The following is a 16,954-nucleotide window of genomic DNA, read 5'->3' on the forward strand; positions in this document are numbered from 1 at the left end:
ATGAGATTTTTGGAGAACTAAAAGGGTGACCTTTTGGTTTACTATTTTATGTTGATTAACACAAGGATGATGCCTCATGAGGTCACATGCTGGCAAGTTGTTCAGAAGACTTGGGACCTTGCCCTCCTCTTCCTACTGGTGTTCACCTAAAGGCCTATCCTTATGAAACTGTAGAGGGACTTTTCCATGCAGAGGAAGTACAACCCTTAGTGAGATGAGAAGCTGCCACAGAACAGAAAGGTGTTGGTTTAGTTTTGCCTGATGAAGAAAAGGAGGGGGTGGTCAGCACAGAAAGTTGGTATACATGGTAAGCAGTCTTCCACAATGTCTGTGGCCATGGCTGCCGCAGCCTCAGTGCCTTCCTCATTCACCTCCATGACATTATTGTGCACAAACTTGGACAGACACAAATCTCTCTCAGTTAACATTGCAGACAAGTCTGCCTAGCCCTGTTGGAAGGCATCAACCATTCCCAAACGCTGAAGCACAGTCTCCATGTAATAATCCCCCTGCAGTTTAAATCCTGGAAGGAAATCTTCATCTTCACCATAGTATAAAATTTGGCTTAGTCCAGGCTATGAATTTCTCAAAAGTAAGGTTATTTTCAACCTGAAAGACAAGAATCACCAGTTTACATTCAGACTTCAGTGTGTATCTACAAACACACAGACATTTCCATGAACATTTTATGTTGACTGTCCACACAGGACAGGCAGTTCCATCAGCTGCGAGAAAAGTTATGAGGGCTCTGACTCATCCACTACCCCATGTGCTATCCCATATGTGATTTCCCTGCAGGGAGACTGTGGCTGCCCCTCCTTATCCATCCACTATGGAAATATGTTTCCTTTGAGAAGTGTCTAAGCCCAGTGGATGGTGGTTTTCTGGTGGTATTTTTGGTTTGAATGAGGCTTAGTTTTGAAGACTAGGAACCACTGATGGAAAGAAAAAATACTACTGGAAAAGGAAGGGCTCTCAGTGTGAGCCACTCCTGGAGAGGACACCTGCTCACATGGAGTTTGCCACTCTTTGTGGAAACTCCTCATCACAGTTAGAGAGATAAACAAAGGGAGAGCCCATGGGAGCTTCTTTGGTCACAGAGACCCCTTAGATCATCACAATTCACTGCCACCATTGAGAAGATGGTTAACTCTCTTGTTATGGGATCATATCGCAAGGAAGCAAGGAGGACATGGATGGGCGATTTCGACTGTTGGGTTGTAGATATGGTGAAAACTGGGCACAGGCTGTAACCAATTCTTCCCACAGAAATTCTGCACGAAAAAGAATGCATCCCACCCCGACTCACTGAACTGAGGTCCACATGCTCATCTGGGAGCAGAATGATCATGCTCAACTTGGTGCCAGCATAGGGCAGCTCCAGCACCTGTATCTGGGCCTCACTGATGTAGGCAGTGCTAAAATTGGCTTCCTAATGTATTATCTGCACTGGTTTTTCTTCCTCCTGAGAAGAAGGACCACACAAGCACAAAATTTAAAAAAGTATGAAAGGGGCAAGAAAACTCTCAATTCCGCTGTGATCCATCACTGGTAAAACTAATAAATAGTTCTCTAAAACATGCCTTAAAAAGAGAGGGGAGTAGTTTATTACATACACGCTTCCTTGTTGCATTAAATTGTATTTTCAGAGATTAGGGAGTTTCCAAACTATTCTAATTCATCTGATTTAATTGAAATTATATCTCATAGTCAACTAAGGCCTTTGCCTCTCATGTTTAATGGTAGGAAGCTGCAGATGCTGAATCAATAATGAGAAGTTATTATTAACAACACTTCAAATGAAAGCTTATTTTAATTTTAAAAATAATTGATTGAAAATCTGGAGTGTGGCTCAGTGGTACAGTGCTTGGTTAACATACACAAGCCCTACAGTTAATGCCCCAATGTGCAAAAACATAATCAAAACAAAACCCTTGATTCAATAAGAGTATGATCACATTCCCTGTGTAAACCCTGCCTCATGTTTGATAAATATATATATATATATATATATATATATATATATATATATATATATCGCCTCTTTTTGCTTTCCATCTATGCTACTTGTGTCTATAGGAAGATCTTTATGTCCAGAATGCGTTTTAGCCAATACATGTATGAGACTTTATCAGAGGCAGTTAGAGTGCTAATAGGTTGAAACCATAATAGACAGTATTATTATTTATTTATACATTTTTCCAATGATTTTAAAATTTATTAAGAGAGATGATAAGTTTGAAATTATTATTATCCATTTAAGCCTTTACAAAGTTAACCTTTTCTATTCAAATTCTTCATTAGACTATTATGATTTTTTTAAAACTTTCTCCTACCTGGTTTATTTTGAAAGGCATTTCTCTTCTGAATGTTTTCTTAAACTGTTCCTTTGAAGTAGCTGGCATTGACAAATATCAACTTTTGAATTTGAACTTTCAAGAGAAGCAGAGACTGTATCAGTTGTTTTTCTGAACCTGTGGTGAATAAGGATGACAAATATTGTCAGAGATCCAAACATTCTGGTTTCAAATGTGCTGAGTTTGGATGGTTAAGTACAAAAGTTAAAAATTCCATCTATGGGATTGCATACATGACAATGGCCACTGCAAAATCCACCAAGTTGAAGATGGTGAAAGACTTCTAATTCACTGGAGGAAAGCATGTTGACATAAAGCAGAAACTTCACACCAGGATGGAGAAGAAGACAAGCCATGAAGGAGAGAGGGGCTGGGTAGGAGCTGACATTACCTGGTGTGGGTAAGAGCAGTGTCAGGTCTAAGGCCCTGTGGTCAGGCCCAGTTTTAACATTGTATAGCTACGTAGCAAAATTTTAGCAGCAGACAACATTGCATAGCTCCAGATAAGGATCATAGGAGGAGTTTTTGGAAAGTACTAGAAGAGATATTATGATTGCATCCTCCTGGTACCTGGTATCCCTGGAAAAAATAATGATTTGCGTAGGTGAAGTTACTATTTTTAACTTGGATAACAAGTGGTACATTCCCCCCAAAATAAATAATAAAGAGCATCCCTAGAAATTTTCTGCCTCAAGAGGACAACAAGAAATAAAGATTCCAAGAAGAAATAGTGGAAAGGACTACCTCTATTTTTTATGGTCTCATTAGCAGAAATAGGGATGTTCTGAGTGGTGCAGCAGTAACTGAATGCTTTAAGCATCAAACCATCATTTCTCTTGAGGACCAAGCTTAGAACTTCCACTCTGAAAGAGCAATGGATAAGTTTTAGCCCCCATGATGGTATTTTCAGTGTGTGGAATGGATCAGCCCTGAGAAAGGCTCTGTAGCTGTTTATCAAGTCTAGGCTTCTCATGTCTGAATGAAGGGCGCTTAAGTGAGAGTCAGGAAAGAAGCAGTAGAAGTCAGGTTCACATGTAAAAGTTGGAGGAATGCAGTCCAAACTGACCCCAAGAACAAACTGAACCCCTTGCCAAGGGCATGACTTGAAGAATATCTGGCCATTGATCTTCTCCCAGAGGTGCTAGTCACTTGCCATGTAAACATTACAGGAAGTAACAATATGTTCTCATGTAAAATATTAACTGGGAAATCTGGCATATGAGTTTCTTTAACATTTGTATCAGCCATTCTGTTCCCAGGAAAACAAATACTATTTGTCCATTGGTTTTGATAACATAAGGATTGATCAGATCTTCTGTGAGCCCATTAAGTTTCACACACACCATGATGCTCAGCCAGGCAACCCTGTTCTGACCTCCTGCAACACCAATGACATTTGCAGTGACAAGAAACAGGAGAGTAGGGGAAGGGAGGACAGAGCTGTGGTGGGAGGAGAAAGGAATGACCCATAATTCTGACCTTTTGTCTCTTTTGAGACCCATGCATGTCTATGCTTCCTGGACTTCTCAGTAGCTTTGGCAAAGGACAGAAGCTCCAGTTCTCAATTTCTCTAGGGTTTTGTTCTTCTTTTTTTTTTTTTTTTTGGCTTGTTTTGCAGTTCTGGGGATTGAGCCCAGGGCCTTGAGCAGGCTAGGCAAATACTGTACCACTGAGCTGTGTCCCAAGGCATGTTTTTCATTTTGTCTTTGAGACAATGGTGTCAATAGGTTGCCCAAGCTGGCCTCTAACTCTCTATTCTCCTGTCTCAGCCTTCCAAGTGTGCCATCCTGCCTGGTGTCTAGGGTCTCTCTTCTGGGTTGTATATCACCAGGTATTTTAAATACAACTTTTATTGTTCTGTTGACTCAACTTACTGAGAGGAAATCACAGGTATTCTTTCCAAAGAGCCTGTTGGCTGTTGTAAGCAAGTACTTTGAGCCAGGCTTGATCACTTGGGTGAGAAGCATCTGGAAGCCCTTATGGATGTCTTCCTCTGTGTTTAAACACATCACCTATGAAGGAAAGCAATAAAACCCTCTCAGTTTTGATCTTGGCCTCAATAAGAATTTCAAGCAATGTTTTTTCTCAAATACTGCATGAATTTATCCTTTGAGAGGAAGTTGATTCTAATTGAAAAGTTACACTGGTGGGATAGATGGAGAGAGGGGCCAGAAAGCTGTGAGTAAAAGCTATAGCTCTTATACTTGTAGTGAGCTCTCTGCATAGTTTATAGATGAGCAATAGAAAAAAATAAAAGGGGCAAGAGAGGTTCAGAAAAGGCACTATTCTTTAGTCCTCCATTTCACAAACAGTATAAATGTATCAGAGAAAAATGTTTCATTAAAATTTATCTTTCAAAAAATATGCAGTTACAACACTAAAAATTCAAGAAAAAGTTGGATGGGAATGTATTATAATGATAATCTTGAAAGGAAATAAAAGTATAAAATGAGCAATATGATTAATAGGTATAAATTATTTCTTAAAAGTATACTAGAGAGATAATATATGTATATTAAATGGTAGTATATATTTCAAAAATTGTGTCATGTATGGGGCCACAAGAAGTGTTTGAATTGACTGTGAAATACACAAGTCACACAATTTACATTCAGTAGCCTCAGTGCAGGAAACTAAAAGTCAACAACACAAAAATAAAATACCACCAACATGGAAATTAACCTACTAAGTAGCTATTGAAAATACTTCCTAAGGAAATGCCTCCCCTATGTAACAACCAAATAATTAAATGTTGACTACCCTTAAAAAGTTAAACTCTAAGAATGTTTCTTCACTTCTAAAGAATGATTCTAAAAACTTAGTTAACATAATATTTAAATATTGACATACGATTTAGAAAATAATCAAAAGGAATGTTATATTACAGGACCAAATAATGAGATCAAAAAATTGTTAAAATAGGATTAACTATTTTAATGTTACAATGGAAATAATGATATTAAAAAACACCCAATTCATGATGTTAGAAAAGGTAGAGAAAAATTCCCAAGGAATTTAGGGAAAAACATAAAATGATCAATGAGTCCAAGAACTTGATTTCTTTGAATTTGACTCAAAGAAAGCACACAAATTTATACAAAATGGACTACATTAGAAATCGTAAGAAAAAAATTTAAATGTGCTCAGACGGAAAGTTATAAAAGAAAAAGAGATTACACAACAACATACCCCATGCGCACACACACACACTCAAAATCTCACTGGAGGAGTACCCTCACCTTCCTTCCTCCTGCACCCTCCTCCCTGAAATGGTCCAGGATCACCCCTCCTTCCTCAACAGTTGTGGAAACAATCAAGGAGGGGATAGGAGACAAGCCTTGCAGACCAGTCCCTCCTCCTGGGTGACAGTTGAGCTTACCTGAGCCATCTGGACCTTGGTGTTCCCCTTTACCTTCAGGGGAGGGAACAAAAACAACAACATATTTTGTGAAGTTTTGTCTTGACACAGCATCTTCAAAACCTGGATGGCAATGGTGCCATTGGCCAGAAACAGAATCCATGTTGCAGGTTCTGAGGGCAAAGAAGAAAGAGAAACAGAATGAAAGGGGCTGAGTGGTGTCTCTGTTGTCTCATGTATCTTGCAAAGTGAGAAACTTTATTAGTGCCTGCAAAAACCATGGGAGTAGATTCTGCATTTGAGGAAGGGAATGGTCCATGTAGAACAGCACAGTGACAAGGCAAGGAAGAGCAGAAAGGCATGCAGAAAGAACAGCAGGAGACAGGTCAAAGCAAGAGCAGGGAGGTGGTAGGTGAAGCCAGAGGAGGTGGACTGAAAACACCAGTTGGCAGCTCTATGCAGTGAGACCCATCCTCACCAGTGGCTGAACTTGGACCCTGGGAAGACTTCTTGGCTCCTTCTTATTTCTCCCAAGTACCCCCAAATACATTTTCTAGACCTGCCTTTAGACCCCTCCCAAATTTTCTACCCCTCTCCACTTCTCCAGGTCCTGTGACCCTGTGCCTAGTCCAAACCACCTGGCTCTTCTCCAGAGTCTCTGACCTCCCTGCTGCTGTGCTCTCCATTGCAGTCAGCCCTTGCTCACTAAAATGCAAATTAAGTTGACTGAGGAATCTCATGGACTCCCCCATCAGGACCCCAGATGGGCAGACACATAGCATCCTGAGAGGGAAGTATTATTTTGATCCTATGACCCCTCCCTTAAATCTCCAGTAGCCCTGGGGATAACCTCCAAAATGCCTTTTCTAAATGGCTTCCCAACTGCCTGACTCCATTCCTTGTTCTAGCCTCCCACTTCTCATAGTCTCCACCTCTACCCTCCCTGATCCCCCAATCACTTCTGAGCCTTGGCAAACACTCTTATCCAATTATAAAGACTCCCTACTACATCCATGTCACTAGACTCCTATCACTCACTCTTCCCTCCTAAGCTTTCCACTAGGAGGCCTCTGATGTCCTATTATGGAGCTCCCACATCCCCCAACCCTGATTCATAACTCCTTATTGTAATTCCTTGTCTCATCCTTTGTTGGACCCACAAGACTGCCTGTTCTTTGAAGGCAAGGTGCCTGGCATCCTGATTCTAAGCACTGGAAGCACGCTCAGGAAAAACAAGAGCTCCATCAATTTAGGGCACATTCGGGAAAAGTCTCAGATGAATAGTGAGTGCTGGGATTTTGAACTAAATACTTGAGATTTTAAAAGCACAGAGAATATACAAAATTACATATAAGAGGTTGTGAGGGGAATGGGAAAAAAAACAAGGAGAGAAATGAATTACAGTAGATGGGGTAGAGAGAGAAGATGGGAGGGGAGGGGAGGGGGGATAGTAGAGGATAGGAAAGGTAGCAGAATACAACAGTTACTAATATGGCATTATGTAAAAATGTGGATGTGTAACCGATGTGATTCTGCAATCTGTATTTGGGGTAAAAATGGGAGTTCATAACCCACTTGAATCTAATGTATGAAATATGATATGTCAAGAGCTTTGTAATGTTTTGAACAACCAATAAAAAAAAATTAAAAGCACAGAGAAGAGGTAAGGAAGAAGTCATGCTGTGATTCTCTGAGGAGAGAGGAGAGAAGAGAAAATAGGGTCAGTAGGTGGGAGTAGTGTTGGAGCATGAACACCCACCAGGGTGAAGGCCAGGGCCACAGGGGCAGGCAAGAAGCAAGCAGAGAAGCCAGGAGTCTGTGCAGTGTCTTTGTCTTGTTGGAATCACGCTGCCCTTCTCTGATACCAGACCTGAGCAAGGTCCAGCTGCACCACTAACAGCTGTGATTGCCCAAGGAGCTATTTCTGTAAACACAGTGTGACACCACCTTCTGAGTTTCTCTTGTTTTTGTCTTTTCATTTTTTTTTTCTGGTTCCAGTGGCAGCCTGGGAATTTCAAAACTTGCCTTTCTTGGTGTCCTACCACTCCTGGGCCTGGTCATAGAAGCCCTCACCTGCCACCTTCCATACAGCCCCTATCTCAGGTCTCAATGCTGTTAGCCTGGGTGCTGACCTCTGAGTCACAGGAAAAGGAGTCTGCAGCTGTGCCTCTCTCAGGTCCACTCTGGGGTCTCTGTACTCCCAGAGACCTTTTATGAGCCATGTTTGGCTGTGGGATTTCCAGTCTGCAGGGCACTGCTCCAGGGAGAACATTCAGTGTGACCTGGGTCAAGGCAAGAAAAGGGTCTCCTCTCTGCCCAGGGATGGGTCATTATCACCAATGACCAGTATACATTGGAATTCCATGCCAGATTCAGGTTTGGCCACTCTTATTGGGCACCACATGGTCTGTACAAAGATTTGGAAACTGAAAAGTGCTCTGAAACTTACAACCATAGGCAGTCTGCAGAGTGTCTTGGGGCATTGGCTGGGGAAACACCATGGGGGCTGGGGCAGAGCACAGAAGTTAGAACTCTGGGCTTTCCTACTTCTAGAAAGTAAAGGCAGAATGATAGGCTGGGATTTTAGGGGAGGAAAGTCCTGTAAGTCAGTATTCTGAGTCCCTGCCTTAAACAAAGTAGGGATTCAGTGAGATAGAAAGTGTTTGTTCTCCTTATATGCTGTGATATTAAGAATTAAACCTAGGGCCTCATGAATATTGTTTTACCATTGAGCAGTTTTTATTTTATAATCAGGTAAGTTCTTGCTAAGTTGCCCAGACTGGCCTTTAACTTGTGATCCTCCTGTCTCAGTCTCCTGGGGAGCTGGAGTCATAGGCATGTGCCATCATGCTAAGCACAATTTAAAACACAATCAATTTAATTCTAGCATGAAAATACTATGTTCATGGTTATCTCAATATGATGATCTCAATAGATGCAGAAAAACATTAAAAAATTGGACATTGATTTTTTAGTAATACAAAAACCTCAGCAAACTAGAAAAAGATGATAACTTCCTCACCCTAATAAAGGACATCTACAAAAAAACAAAGGAAGACAACAAAAATCCTACAGCTAACATATTTAATGGTGAAAGGCTGAATAGTTTCACTCTATAAACAAGACCAAAGCAAGGATTTCTGTTCTCATAACTCCTTTTCAGTATTGTAGTGTAAGATTTAACCAATTCAATGAAGCAAGAAAAAGAAATTAAAGGCATCCAATTGTGCAGCAAAAACTAAAATTGCCTTTTTTTCATGCACAACATGACCATACATGTAGAAAATTCCAATAAATATTCAAGAAGCTACTGAAACTAATATTTAACAAAATTTCAGTAAAGGCAATAGTATGCATAAACATCAATTATATATCTATATATGCATAATGAATAATCAGAAACTGAGAATACTTTTTAAAAAATCACTTTCACTAGAATTAGTGTGAAATACTTAGAAATAAACTTTTTGAAATATATGTAAGACCTGTACACTGAAAACTACAATCATCGCTCAGAGAAAGGGTGTAAAACAAAAGATGAGAATGTACTCATTGATTGGAAGATTCAATATTGTTAGTGTGTCAATTCTCCCTAAATTAATCTGTTCATGAATGCAATTCCAATCGAAATCTCAGGAGCCTTTTTATAGAAATGTGGAAACTCATTCTAAAATTTACATGGAATTGCAAAGGACCTAGGATAATTCTACTTGAGCAACTTAGAAAATAAGTAAACATTTGAAAGGTTGAATGCCGCAGTCTGGCTGGGCACAAATCACGAGCCACTCAAGCAGGAACAAACTTTATTTCCAAACTCCACCAGCACACTCCCAGGAACTCTCCCGAACGCCACCCACGCGGCTCCTCCAGGAACCACCACACACCAACCGGAACTCTCCCAACTGGAACTTCACCAACCAACAGGAACTCTTCAGGAATCCCTGCAAGAGCTCAACCGGAACTCAACGGGAACTCCGCGAGAACTCAAAAGTCATCATCTTAATGGCTCGCTGGCGTCACCTCTCAACCACTACTTCTGGCAAAAATACCAGGGGCTATTCCGACTCGGCTGTGGCTCTCAACAATTGAAACTACCTGATTTTAAGTCATAAAAAAGCTTCAGTAATCAAGAACATGGTACTAAAATTAAGGAGATATATAGATATCTACAAATATGTCTATATCTTATAGACATGTGGAAGAGAACAGAGAGCCCAGATATAGACCCACAGATACATAATGAATTACTTGAAAATAAATGTGCTAAGGCAAATCTATGGGGAAAGTACAATCTATAAACTCTTCAACAGGTAGCTATGGGACAGTTGGACACAAATATGCAAAAATGGGAATCTCAATGTTTATTCCCTTTATGTAATTTTAATATCAAAAATTTACTACAAAAGAAAGCAGAGATCCAAGGGGCTGTGAATATTGTTCAGTTGGTAGAGTGCTCACCTCATGAAAAAGGCCCTTTGTTCAATCCCCAGCACCAAAAAGAAAGAAATAAAAGAAGAAGCTAAAAAAAATTGCATGGTTTTCAAAATAAAATACAAGAAAAAAATGTGAGTAACATTGAATTTATCAAAGAGATTTTTAACATAGTATGACAAATGAAAGGATCAAATTATAAAATAAAAGCACAATATATTGGGTTTTATTAAACAAATCAAAACAAAACAAACCCTCTTTTCTTTTCAAAACCAAGCCATAGGCAAGGGCAAAATAATTGTAAGATATATATTTGAAAGAGAATATTTTTCCTAGTGTATAAAACATATTACATAGTAGGAAAAAACACCCCAAATTTGTGAAGTGGGCAGAAAGATGTGAACAGGCCCTACAACAAGGAAAAGACAATCACACTAAAAAATGTTCAACATCATTAGTCATTGAAACCAATGATTAAAATGAAAAAGATTGTCCATACAACTGGTGGAAATGTGAATTAGTACAGTAACTACTTTGGAAAACAATTTCCTAAAATGATAAAAAATCACCTGACATAAAACCCAGCCATTTAACTTTAAGCTATGTACTACAAAGGAGAGCATATGCCTACCCAAAGATTTGTAGAGAATAGTTTCTAAGTTTTACCTGTATAGCAAAAAATTGAACAGAATTGATCAAGTCTCCCACCTGCCTTGGTGAGTGAATGTCAATCAGCAGTCGAAGGAATAAAGAAACTGATATAACCATGTGGCACAATAATGCTCAACAAAAAATAAATAGTTGATTATTGATACACTCAATAACAAAGATAAGCCTCAAATTAAACTATCTTAGTTTGGGAAGCCATTCTCGCACGTGATTTGAATTACCTCCCTGGTTGGGTGAGAGGTGCTTAGACACAACTGTGCCAGAGCCTTCCTCACCCTGTCCTAGGTGCAAGGGCTTGTCTGTGTGCAGGGGTGCCTGGCCACTGACCCGAAGACCAATCACTGACCCTGACCTTGGAATGCTGCCCCCCTCAACCTTCATTGGATGGAATTTTCCCTTGAATTTTTTTGTTCCCCAATAAGAGCTCACTCCCTGGCGTGTTCTCTCTCTCTCTCTCTCTCTCTCTCTCTCTCTCTCTCTCCTCTTGTGTTAACCTCCCCACCGCATTAGGTGGCTGGATGTGGGAGCTAGAAGAAGCCGTCTCTGGAGCTGGGCATTAAAGATAACGAGAATTATGTCTCTTTAATTTTAAAACTCACTAGTTAATTTTTATGCTTCAAACCTCTTTTATGAAGCTGGCGTGCTGGTCACATTGCAGATCTTAGTCCATTTTCTGTCGCTATATCATGGCAAAACACATTGGGTAATTGCTAAACAATACCAGTCTACTTGGCTCACAGTTCTGGGAGTGGGAGGTCCAAGAGCATGGTGCTGGCTTCTAGTGAGGGCCTTTGTGCTGCATCATAATATGACTAAAGGTAAGTGAGCACAAGGACAGGAAGGATCCTGAATTTACCCTTTTATCAGGAGCCTGCTCCCACAGTGATAGCATTTATCCCTTCATGAGAGTATAGCCATGGCCTCTTAAAGTCCCCACGTCTTAACACTGTTACAAATGTAGTTCAATTTCAATATGACAGCAGGGTTTTGCCACAGGTTTGTAATCCCAGCAGCTCAAAGGCTGAGGCAAGTGGATCCCAAATTCAAGACAGTTTCACCAATTTAGCAAGGACTTAAGTAGCTTAATGAGGCTCTAAGCAACTTAGTGGGATCCTGTTTCAAAATAAAAACTACAAGGGCTGAGATATGGCTCAGTGATAAAGTACTCCTGGGTTCAACCCCAATAGCCCAAAAGAAAATAAATTAATATGAATGTTGGAAGAGACATTCAAATGATAGCATATGGCTGAGTTAAAGAAGCCAGCCCCCCAAAAAAGAATAATATTGTATGATTTAATTATATAAAATTCCAATAATTGCAAACCAATCTGCAGTGACAGAAAGATCAATGACTGCTTGAGGATTGGGCTCCAGAGAAGGATGGAAGGATTATAAAGGGAAATGAAGAAATTTGGGGGACTTGTGGATCTTTTCACTATCTTGACAGTAACATTGATTTCTTGAGTATAAAAATGTCTCAAAACTCAGCCAATTTTATACATTAAATATGTTTAATATCTTAAATGGTAATGCATTCAACAAAGTTGCTCTTAAAATCCCTCTGGCTCACTCTTTCTTTGCCATTCATTGACACCATCTAGGTTGAGGCCCACTCACTATAACTCACCTCAGCTATACAGTTTTGCAATTTATATATATATATATATATATATATATATATATATATATATATATATATATATGTGTGTGTGTGTGTGTGTGTGTGTGTGTGTGTGTGTGTGTGTTTGTGTGTATGTGTGTGTGTGTTATAAGGATCTAGCTTCACTTGACTATATTCACCTTGGTTATAACCACCATTTTGCTATCAGGTGACCCTAGCATGCATCCCAGACCCTATAGTACAAATCACATCATTAAGATAGCTGAGCATATGGTGCTGGCCTCTGATGCCTGGATTATTTATTAAAATGATATTGGGTATTTTAATAATTTTTGTGAAAATTCAGGTGCATTCCAGTGGTCATGGTCCCCCTTTGTCTAGCTTAGCATCCCCCCTTCTTCCTGCCTTGGGGTGCAGGGATTCCCCTGCACTGTTGCTGCCCTAAACATGCTTCTGTCCATGAATCCTTAGTAAATTGCCTTTAGTGAAACCCTGGATCTGTCTGCCTCTTTGTTCTCATGGCATCTTCCACCTTTGGTAACCTGTTGTCATAACACCAGGACTGGGTTTTCCTGAAGCATACATATATTCATGCATGTGTATATGGGTGTATCCTTGTATGTATGTGTCTATGTGCTTGCATATATTCTGTATCAGTAGTTCTTGTCCAAGATGATTTTGCCCCCACATCCTAGGGGACACTTGGTAGTTTCTGGACACATTCTTGGTTGTCATAATTGGCAACAGATGTGCCACTGACATCTCTTGGGTGGAGGTCAGGATTTTGCTACAAATCCTTAAAATGTTAGACTCTGACTATAACAAAAGGTGATGTGACCCAAAATGTTAATTGTGCTGTGACTTAGAAACCCTTTTATAGTGAAGCAGAACTGCTGACACCTCTTTTTCTCCCTAGACTGATTGTTTCTACCATGTGTATCTCCTGATACCCTGCTGACCCTATAAGTCCCCTATCAAAAGCCTACTCCGTTTGCATCTTGACCTTATTGAGATTTATCCTCATTCACATTCTTTTTTATTAGTTGCTCAAAACATTACATTGATCTTGACATATCATATATCATATATTTGATTCAAATGGGGTATGAATTCTTATTTTTCCCACGTGTACAGTTTGCAGGATCACATTGGTTATACAGCCATGTTTATAATACTGCCATACTAATGTCTGTTGTAATCTGCTGCTCTTCCTATCCCCCCTCTCCTCCCCTCCCCTCCCATCATCTCTTTCTACCCCATCTACTGTAACTCATTTCTCTCTCTCTCTTTTTTTCCCTTCCCACTCACATCCTCATATGTATTTTTGTATAACTATGAGGGTTTCCTTCCATCTTCCATGCAATTCCCCTTCTCTCTCCCATTCCCTCCCACCTCTCCTCCTGGTTTAATAGTAATCTTCTTCTCATGCTCTTCCTCCCTGCTCTGTTTTGAGTCACCCCCCCCCCTTATATCAAAGAAGACATTTGGCATTTGTTTTTTAGAGATTGGCTAACTTCACTTAGCATAATGCCATTCATTTCTAATGGATGCTCTAATGCCATCCATTTCCCTGCAAATGCCATGATTTTGTTATTTTTTAGCGCTGAGTAATATTCCATTGTGTATAAATGCCACATTTTCTTTTATCCATTCATCTATTGAAGGGCATCTAGGTTGGTTCCACAGTCTAGCTATTGTGAATTGTGCTGCTACGAACATTGATATAGCTTTATCCCTGTAGTATGCTCTTTTTAGGCCTTTTGGGAATAGTCCGAGAAGGGGAATAGCTGGGTCGAATGGTGGTTCCATTTCCAGCTTTCCAAGGAATCTACATACTGCTTTCCAAATTGGCCACACTAATTTGCAGTCCCACCAGCAATGTACAAGTGAACCCTTTTCCCCACATCCTTGCCAGCACTTGTTGTTTGACTTCATAATGACTGCCATTCTTACTGGGGTGAGATGGTATCTTAGATTGGTTTTAATTTGCATTTCTCTGATTGCTAGAGATGGTGAGCATGCAAGGCTGGTTCAATATACAGAAATCAATAAATGTTATTGACCACATCAATAGACTTAAAGATAAGAACCATATGATCATCTCGATAGATGCAGAAAAAGCATTTGACATAATACAGCATCCCTTTATGTTCAAAACACGAGAAAAACCAGGGATACCAGGAACTTACCTCAACATTGTAAAAGCTTTCTATGCAAAGCCTCAGGCTAGCATAATTCTAAATGGAGAAAAATTGAAGGCATTCCCTCTAAAATCTGGAACAAGACAGGGATGCCCTCTCTCACCACTTCTATTCAACATAGTTATTGAAACACTGGCCAGAGCAATTAGACAGATGAAAGAAATTAAAGGCATAAAGATAGGAAAAGAAGAACTTAAATTATCACTATTTTCAGGTGACATGATCCTATACCTAGCAGACCCAAAAGGTTCTACCAAGAAACTTCTAGAGCTAATAAATGAATTCAGCAAGTGGCAGGATATAAAATCAACACGCATAAATCAAAACCATTCCTGTATATCAGTGACAAATCTTCTGAAATGGAAATGAGGACAATCACCCAATTCACAATATCCTCAATAAATAAATAAATAAATAAATAAAATACTTGGGAATCAACCTAACAAAAGAGGTGAAAGACCTATACAATTAAAACTACAGAATCCTAAAGACAGAAATAGAAGAAGACCTTAGAAGATGGAAAGATATACATTTTTCATGGATAGGCAGAACTAACATCATTAAAATGGTGATATTAACAAAAGTACTCTATAGGTTTAATGCAATGCCAATCAAAATCCTAGCAGCAATCTGGGGGACTCCAAGATGGCTGCGAATAGAGTGCATCACACCCCGTGTACCGCACCACTGCACAGGTGAATAATGAGTTAGAACGACAAAAAACTATCTTGTTAGGAACTTACAGCAAAATGGGGTGCACCGAAACCTAGAGGAAGGATTTCCAGCACCGAGGTCCGGTAATTGAGTCTCAAACACGAGCCAACTGTGTGACCCGAGAACCGGGCTGACTGATCCACGCCGCCCGCCCTGCGGCTACAGAAGGTGGGGCGCCGCTGAGAAGCGACCAGCAGGCAGGGAGAAACGTTGCTGTGGATACTGTGGAATCCGCCGGCTGAGCCCTCACTGAGCCCCGGGCTGAGTTTGGGATTTCAGCAGGGAAGGAAGTGGTACAGTTCTATCCCCAAAACGGAAACTCCACCAAGGAAACCAGCGGCCACCATCTTGGAGAGCTGAAGTAACCACCGCCACTCTCTGACAGATTGCAACAATAAAACAGGTGTGTGTTACTCAGCTCATCTCCCATACAGCGGGGAATTCGCATAAAATCTCTCCTAGGCTTTCTGGGGGAGGGATTATCAGAGCGAGCCTGCATAAAGATGCGGGGAAAACTAGAGACACCTGACCTTCAACTCCCCCTCCCATCAGTGGCGAAAACGAAACCTGTCTTGCCAGCGCTAGGGGAGGGGAAAGCGGAAAAAATCAAAACAATAGAGTGCCGGGGTTCCCAATAGCCACCCTCCACACCCAACAAACGGCAGGCCCAGAGTATAGTTTGAACTGCCGAGAGGCATCACTCAGGGGAAATCTGGTCTAGCAGGAGAAATCAGGACTAGCAGGAGAAACCAGGGGACTAGAGTCTAGACCCTCGTGACTGGGCGGCTGGAGACCGCAAGCCCGCCGACGACAGTCCACCCGCTGCCCACGTGACTGGGCGGCTGGAGTCCGCCCGCCCGCCGGCGACAGCTGGCCCGCTGCCCATGCGACTGGGTGGCTGAAGACCGCACGCCCGCCGGCGACCGATCACCCACCCGCTGCCCTAGCGACTGGGCAGCTGGAGTCCGCCCGCCCTCCGGCGACTGGGAGCTGAAACCAACCAGAGACAGTCCAGTCCCACCCCCCATTCGGACACCCTGGCAAGGAGCCTGGGGCCCACCATAGCAGAGAAGTGACGTCACTGGAGCTCAGCCGTCGGAATTCCTTCCCAGCGGAATCCACTTTAGCAGGCATAGTCTACCAACACAAAGGAGAGACAACAGAGATATACAAAACCAAAACAAATCTATAGAAGAGAGCAGAAACACAGCAACCAAATAGAGCTGGAAAGTAACGTGAACATCATGAAAAAACAAGGGAAAAAAGGAGTACAAACAATGCAGGACACCTTAAATCTACAGGAGGACCTAGAAGCATCAGAAACATGGATAGGGAAAGAACTCAAGGCATACCTAACTCAGATGGAAAGGAATATTAGAGAAGACATGAGACAGCAAGTCCAAGCAATAAAAGTATATTTTGAAAATGAATTAAACAAACAAATTCAAATGGCAAAGAACGAGCTTTACCAGGACATAGAGATCTTAAAGAAAAAATCAAACAATAATCCTAGAAATGCAGGAAACTATAAACCAAATTAAAAACTCAAACAAGAATATTACAAATAGACTAGATCAAGTAGAAGTCAGAACATCAGAAAATG

At 40.8% G+C, this 16,954-nt stretch overlaps 1 pseudogene; it reads right to left on the reverse strand.

Moving 5' to 3' along the window:
• Window positions 1–206: 206 nt before the first annotated feature.
• Window positions 207–16,379, reverse strand: LOC114107415 (serpin B9-like; annotated as a pseudogene).
• Window positions 16,380–16,954: the final 575 nt, after the last annotated feature.

The sequence above is a fragment of the Marmota flaviventris genome, chromosome 6, assembly GCF_047511675.1.
Source record: "Marmota flaviventris isolate mMarFla1 chromosome 6, mMarFla1.hap1, whole genome shotgun sequence".
Lineage (NCBI taxonomy): Eukaryota > Metazoa > Chordata > Mammalia > Rodentia > Sciuridae > Marmota > Marmota flaviventris.